Below are 8,689 nucleotides of genomic sequence, written 5' to 3' on the forward strand. Positions count from 1 at the left end.
GCTACGGGGCTGAGGTGGAGGGGGCCCCTGCTGTTCTATTGGGCGTCTAGGGTGTGATCAGGATCTGAATGTGGTCAGAGCCCCAGAGTCCTTTTCCAGGAATTGAGGACAGAACTCTGCAGTCTCTCTTCATTCCCTTCCCTAGGTTCAATGGTCTCATGCCCTGGGGACTCCTGATTACTGGCTATGCCTGCTTCTGTTCTTAGATCTGGGCTGCCAAAAGACCAAGTTACCTGTCACATCTATGGAAAGGGAAGCAGTTCTTAACCAAGGAAGAGATGGAGAGCATCATTAAAACAAACTAATTTTGATTACATTAAATTAAAAAATTTTTGCACAGATAAAACCACTGTTACCAAGCTCAAAAACAATGTAGTTAATTGGGAAACAATTTTTACAACTAGTATTTCTGTCGAAGGACTCATTTTTAAAACATACTGATATCCTATAAACGGTGTGTAAAACAAAAACTGAAGAAATTAAGACAAACTTTAAGTGACTTACTGATCATCTTGAAATTAGAATTCTTTGCTTGTATTTAACAGAGGTCTTCTTGACTCTAAGACCAGAATGTTATCCATCAAAGCCAATATTTACCTGGAGTTAGGTGGGATATATACAGAAGTGAGCTATTAGCTAAGGAAGTTAAGGAGATGGAATTACCCACTAAAGTACTCACAATGAAAAATTTTAAAATAGGCTTTTCCTAGTTGACTGGAGTCACCTCCAGCAAACTAAAGTATAGATTTCCATCTTTCATCATACTTTAAATTATTCTTTCTCCAGTTTCCCATACTGTTTTCATTTTAAAAGACAAAATTTCCATAAACTGAATGCATCAAATTTTGATGAGAAAAAGGGTAAAAATGAACTGTCCATAGAATTTATGTCTGGAAAAAGAAATGACTATGCCTAAATCTTGAAACTGAGCTTTCTTCTTTATAAGGAAGTGCACATTTATCTATGGTATAGTGAAATATCACAGTGAGGACTGGTAATTATTTCTTTAGTATTTTATTTTTCCCCTATTACAGGTTAAAAACAACTTCTAGTATTCACTTTTTAAAACTTTGATTTCAGGGTGGCTAGCTGGCACAGTGAATAGAGCACCAGCCCTGGAGTCAGGAGTACCTGAGTTCAAATCCAGCCCCAGATACTTAATAATTACCTATCTGTGTGGCCTTGGGCAAGCCACTTATTGCCATTGACTTGAAAAAAAACCTAAAAAAATCCCCAAACTTTGATTTCCACATTATCTCTCATCCTCCCATTTCTACTTCACATTGAGAAAGCAAAAAATTTTGTATAGTTTATAAATGTATAGTCATGTAAAACATTTCCATAATAGTGATATTATGACAGAAAATATAGTGTCTTCTTCCCCAAAAGGAAATATCAATAAAGAATTATGGATTAAAATTATACTTCAGTTTGTATTCAGGCAGTATCAGCTCTTTCTCTGGGGATGGATAACATCCTTCATCATAGTCTATTAAAATTATCTTGTGTCACAATATTACTGAGAAAAACTAAGTCATTCAAAGCTACCCTACCATACTGCTGAAATTTTTTACACAGTATTTTTGTTTCATTTCATGTTGGTCTTCCTAAATTTTCCTGAGAATATCCTGAACATATTTTCCTAAAGCAGAATAGCATTCTATCATAAATCACAAAGCACAATTTGTTCAGCCATTCCTCACCTTGTATACATTCCCTTGATTTCTAATTCCTTGTCCTGCAAGAGAGCTGCTGTTAATGTCCTCATACATATAGGTCTTTTTCCTTTTTGCTTTTCATCTCTTTTTGAAAATAGAACTGGTGCTGGCATTGCTAGGTCAAAGACCAGGCATGGTTTTATACCTCTTTGGGCATAATTTCAATTTGAAAAACTGGCAAATAAATTGTAGAGGAGCCCCATGACCCCCATGGAATAAACCCTAAAACTGGAGAGAGACATCAGGACTCAAATCAAAATCAACTCTTTTTCTTCCAGAGCAAAGCCTGAGGAAGATTTCTTTTTCTGAGTTTAATTTGACATCATACTCTGACTAACTTTGTGATCCCGGAGAAGTAAATTTCCACTATTTGTATCAATTCCTACTCTGTAAAACAACCTGAGAAGTCAATGAAAAACCACTCCAGAAACTGTGATAAGAAAATCCCAATTGGATCATAAAGTGTGGTTCAGGACTGAAAGCACTGAAGACAAAAAGTGTTACAGAAATAAAGGTTGTCAAATTGAAAAACTTTCCAGTTTTGACATTTTATTAGTGATCTTAGAAAGCATTATTTTTTTAAATAATGTTGTGATTAGACCCATTACACATATCCTGGAAGAGAAGCTATGGTTAACAGGAGCATACAGTTAGTGAACAGATGAACAATTTCAAATTTTTCTAAGGAGACAGTGTGTTTGAGCCTATTTCAGTTCTGTCTGACTCTTTGTGACCCCATCTGGAGCTTCCTTGACATTATACTTCAGTGATTTGCCTCTTCCTTCAGCAGTTCATTTTACAGATAAGAAAACTGAGGCAAATCAGTTAAGAGATTTGTTCAGAGTCCCAGAGCTGGTATGTGTCTGAGATCAGATTTGACTTCAAGAAGAAGAATCTCCCTTACTATAGACGTTGCACTCTGTCCACCCAGGCACTGGATAATAATGCTTGTCCTTTGATGTCAAAGATCAAGCGAGTCACTTAGATGCTCCATCTATGGGTACATCAAAATCTGAACTTGGCTCCTATTGGTTAAATCCAGCAAAAATCCCAGGGAAAGATATCTATCATTTTATTTAAACACATTTTTTTTTTTGCTCCAGTGACCTCCAGATGCAAAATAATACTCCTGGGTTGCTAAGAGAAATCCCAGACTTAGGTTGAAGAGGATCAGTCTCTCTTTTTATTATGGGATAGAGATTTCTGGATAAGAAATGCCATTCACTTGGAAGACCATGAAATTCTACTGCTTTGTGTTCTGTTTGCAGGCAGGTTGTAGATAATGGCGATGAAGAGATTTCCTTAATTAGTTCAGAGATGAAATTATTTTAGTGTTTATGTAACATAATTCTCCTGGGTGTTGTGTCTGACCTACAACCAAAGGTGTCATGGACAGGAATTGGGAAGCCCTTACCTGTTCTGTCACTGGTGGCTCCATTACAGGCAACAATCACTGACACTTGATTTGATATTCTCCAGGAAAAGAGCTGTTGTGAATTGAATATTGGGAAGGGGTTCAATATACCACCCTGTTTTCCAGAACTGATATTCTATTCCAGCAGACAAATCTAGGCATCAGTTCTCTGAAGTTAAAATCAACTGAGTACACATGTATATATTACTGTATCATAGTAGATGAGTCCAGAGAAGACTTTTCTCCAACAAGGAAGCCTGTAGAATGGTACACTTAGAGTCATCTACTGAGCACAGGGAATCCATTCCCTGGAGAGTAAAGGTAAGGTACTTCCTTTCAGAGCATTTGATTTTCTCTCTCTATTCAGCAAACTTTCACCCTCCAGGTACCTTCCTATCCTGTGATGATCGTTCTTCTAAGAGCTCCAGAAGAAGAGAGATGAGGAAAATTGCTCATTGAAGGTCAATTGGTAAACCTAATCTTTAGCTTATTTAAATTCAATTTTACAACAGTTCAATTTTGCAACAATTCATTTTACAAGAGTATACATTCTTATTGGCCCAAAGCAGTCAGTTAAATAGACAAAGGAGAAACAGCATAACAAAAATAAAGATTTTAATTAACCTGAGAAAGCAAAATATACAGGGCAAGTTCAAGTCTCTGAAAGATGTGAAATTCATAGGTAGAACCTTCCTCTGGTACCCTAAGCAAAATCAAGGGAATACATTGTTATAGCTATTATGTTTATTATTTTCTTGATTGTGTGTATTTCACTCTTCATTTTCTTATGCAAATCTTCCCATATTTCTCTGTCTTCATTACATGTATTTTTTCTTACATTGTAACTTAAGATTTTTCTCACAGGGGCAGCTAGATGGAGCAGTGGATAAACCACCAGCCCTGAAGTCAGGAGTACCTGGGTTCAAATCTGGTCTCTGACACTTAGTAATTTTCTAGCTGTGTGGCCTTGGGCAAGCCACTAAACCCCATTTGCCTTGCAAAAAACCTAAAAAACAAAAAAGAAAAAAAAGTTTTTTATCACAATATAATTACTTTTCTACTCCTTCCCCATTTGAAAGTTTCCTAAAAGTTTCTCAATTCCTTTGTTGCATGTTCCTATTAATATTTTGGTATATATTTAATTTTCTATAGATGAGTAGCATTCTTGAGATAAAATCTAGTACTAGACTTTCATTTTATGTTTTACTAAAATCATTTTTTCAGTGGTATCTAACTCTGTTGACCTTTATCAGGTTTTTTTGGCAGAGTTACTTGAGAGGTTTGCTATTTCCTACTTGGTTCATTCTGCAAATGAGGAATTAAAACAAAGAAATCCAAGTTATCTACCCAAGTTCACATACCTAGCAAGTATCTGAGACAGGATTTGAACTCATGAAGATCAGTTTTTCTAATTCTAGGCCCACTATAATCTTTGTTGTCCATGAACATCCTGACATCATACTTTATACTTTACCTACAACTACTCCTACCCCTCTTCCAGCATATTGACCATTCTCTGTACCTTAATAAATCCTATTTTTTTTTCCCTGCTAGCTGCATATCTTCTAGTGCTTATTGTATGTGCTTATTGTAACTTGAACCTGTTTCTTAAATTTTGGCACTCCCTATAACTCTGTCAGGAGTCTTTGAGAAGTTCTTTCCTTATTCACCCTAGTTCATGGTGTGAAGACCAACTGCATCAAGTCCATGTCAGGGACTATCAGACATGAAAATCAGAAATTAATTTATGCAAAGCAGACAAATTCATCCACAGATTAATTCAGATGAAATTGTGGTAGGAATTGCTCAGATTATGGGGGTATATTTCTTCATTCACATTTATAGGAATTCCAATCATCATGAAAGAAAATGAAAGGGCTATTTTGTAAAGGAAAATTGCTGTTAGGATTTCTGCTTTGCAAGAACGGCTAGGTGGCACAGTGGATAGAGCACTGGCCCTGGAGTCAGGAGTACCTGAGTTCAAATCTGGCCCCAGACACTTAATAATTACCTAGTTGTGTGGCCTTGGGCAAGCCACTTAATCCCATTGGCCTTGCAAAAACCTTAAAAAAAAGATTTCTGCATTGATTCTGACTTTAAATTACCTAGAAACAATACCAGAAGAGAGATCATGCAAACCATTCTCCTTTGTTTTCAAGGGAAAAATGAATGAATTATATTGTTTTTATAAAACTTTTTGAGGAAGCACAGATCAATGGAAGCCAAGCTTTTTATGAGAGGGAAAAATACATTACCACAAATAGATAATGCTCAGACTCTTCACTGTGTACCATGGACCGCATAACCCTGAATAAGAAGAGATCCCTGTCATCCCCTATTTGTTCAGGAGAGAAGATATATAAACTACATTTCTGAGAATTCTGAGAAAATGGCAGAGTAGGTCAGAAATTTCCAGATCCTCCAAATTTCCTATATAAATAGAAAAAAATCACCATGAAAAGAACATGAAACAGGTAAAATAAATGGATAAAATCAGGAGTGACCCTCCTAGTTTTCAGTGACTGAGGTTTCATCTCCATTAATTGTGAATACTTCCAGGCCAATGTCCTTAACTCAGCAAACAGTAGGTCCAGTGACAGACAGACTCTTTTCAAAAAATTTCACTTCAACTTTCACCTCATCCAAAGTCTCAAAAATTTTCCCTCATCAACTAGCATCTGCAGAAAAAAGTTGATACTGAGTCAGGAGAAATTGAAGTTTTCCCTACTGTTTCTAGAAGCCAGTCCTTGAAGGGCTGGTCAGACATGATCTCTGAATAGAGTAAAATTAGTGATTAGAGATAAATGGATATCACTAGATGATTCTAGCAATAAAACAGAGAAAGAGTAGTTTAACAAATTGAACATGCAATTTAAAAAAAACTAGAAAAAGAATAAATTAAAAGTCTACAATTAAATATTATTAGAAAATCCTAAAAATTAAAGGTGAAAATATTTCAATTGAGAGTTAAAAGAAGCTATTGAATTAATAAAAACAACTGGCATTTGACTATGTTAATAAAGCAAGTAAAATAGATATAGAATTTATTTGATTTTTAACAAGTAGAGTTTTACAAAACCAAATCAATAGAATCAGAAATGACAAGGGTAAATATACAACTATTGAAGATGAACTTAAAAAACTCTTAAGAAGAAATTTTCTCCAATTAGATGCAAATAATTAAATGAAATTATTTGCTAATAGATTTAACAATTTAAGTGAAACAATTAAGTGAAAATATTTACAAGACCCTTGGCATCATTTTCAAAGAATTACTACAGGAAAATTGCTCTCATATCCTAGAAGCAGAGGGCAAAATAGAAATTGAGAAATTCCACCTGAGAAACAGATCCAAAAAAAACAACCCCCAGGAATATTATAGCCAAGTTCCAGAACTCCCAAGTCAAAGAGAAAACATTATAAGCAGCCAGAAGGATACAATTCAAATATTGTGGAGCTGCAGTAAGGATCACACAGGACTTAGCAGCAACTACATTAAAAGCTTGTAGGGCTTGGAATATAATATTCTGGAAGGCAAAAGAGTTTACCGAGAATCAACTACCCAACAAAAATGAACATCCTCTCCCAGGGACAAAGATGGACTATCAATGAACCAGGGGAATTTCAAATGTTTCTGTTGGAATGGTCAGAGCTGAACAAAAGGTTTGATGTTCAATTACAGGATTCAGGTGAAGCATAGAGAGTGGAAGAGAAGGGGAAAATATGAGGGACTTAATGATGATGAACTGCATGTATTCCTGCACAGAAAAACGACACTGATAATACTCATAAGAACCTTCTCAGTTAATAGAGCAGGTAGAAGGAGCTTTTGTAGATGAAGCACAGGAGAAAACTGAGTTTGAAGATATATTGTGGTATAAAAATGGAGTCAACAGATAAAAGGGAAATGTAATGGAAGAAAGAAAAAGGAGAGGATGGATAGGCTAAGATATTTCATATAATAAGATTTTTTTCTTTATTACAATGAGCTATTGCAATGACATGGAACAGGGAAGGCAAGGGGGAATGAGGGAATCTGCTCTTATCAGAGGTAGCTAGGAGAGGAAACAGTATATATATATATATATTATATATATATATATATTATATATATATATATATATACTCAATATATATACTCAATGGGGTATAAACATCTGTAGTAAGAAGGAGAGAAGGGGGATGGGGGAAGGGGGGGATGTGAGTGATGGAGGAGAGGATGGAATATGGGGGGATATAACACATTTTCTTTTTTACTTCTTGCAAGGGGCTGGGATTGGATGGCCAATCTGGGACCATAGGGCCAGGTGGATGCTGGGCCTATGCGGACTCAGGGCCTCTTGGTCCCAGGACCAGGGATCTGTCTGCTGAACCACTCAGCTACCCTACAGCAGAGACAGAGTGAAAGGAGAGAGAAAATATAGTGCATGGTAGTGAAGAAGTACAAATGGAGGGAGTTGCGATCAGCAATGGCAATGGTGGAAAAATATGGAAGTAACTTTTGTGATTGATTTATCATAAAGAATGTGATCTACCCGTGACAGAGCTGGTGGTGTTGGAACATAGACTGAAGCACATTTTTTTATTTTTATCATTATGGGGGGGGGAGATTGCAGGGCAAATGTGTCTGGGTGGCCTGCCTGGGTCCATACAACTTGGTAATTGTTGGGTGTCTGAGGCCAGATTTGGACCCAGGTGCTCCTGGCTCAAGGGCCAGTGCTCTGCCTGCCACCCGCCCACCCTTATTATTATTATTATAATTATTATTATTATTATTATCATTATTACTATTTTATTTTATTTTGGTTCTTGTTTTTGTTTTTGTTTTTGCAGGACAGTGGGGTTGGGTTGGCTTGCATGGGGTCACATAGATGGGTGATTGTTGGGTGTCCGGAGTCAGATTTGGGCTCAGGTGCTCCTGGGTCCAGGGCCATTGTTCCATGCACTGTCCCACCTAGCCATACCTACAATTATTATTATTATTTTTTTAATTTTAATTTTTTCTCTCCCCTTTACTTTCTTACTCATGCGGATCTATATTATCTTGGGTGGAGGGATATTATGTTCACTCTTAAACAATAATATTTTAGTAATGTATAAAAAATTATTTGAACAAAATAAGAATAAATAAATAAATAAAACATTAATTACTTAGATTAACAGAGGATGAATAGATTATCTAAATAGACATATTTTAGAAAAAAGAAATTGAACAGACCATAAATGAACTTCATAAGAGATAAGTATCCAGATGAATTTAATAGTGAATTTTATCAAATATTTAATGATCCACTAAGTCCAACATTAAATACATTATATGAAATACTATACTAGAGAAATCCCAGACTTGGATTGTAGAGGATGAGTTTCTTTTTTCACCATGGATAGAAAATCCCATTCACCTGGAAGCCCATGAAATTCTACTGGTTTTTGTTCTGATTGCTGCCAGTTTGTGGATGAGAGTGATCAAGAGAATATCCTAAATTGGTTCAGTGAGGAAATTATTTTAGTGTTAGGCAACATAATTAAAAAAAAAGATCTTGCCAATTTCTTTTAT

The sequence above is a fragment of the Macrotis lagotis genome, chromosome 1 (genome assembly GCF_037893015.1).
Source record: "Macrotis lagotis isolate mMagLag1 chromosome 1, bilby.v1.9.chrom.fasta, whole genome shotgun sequence".
Classification (NCBI taxonomy): Eukaryota; Metazoa; Chordata; class Mammalia; order Peramelemorphia; family Peramelidae; genus Macrotis; species Macrotis lagotis.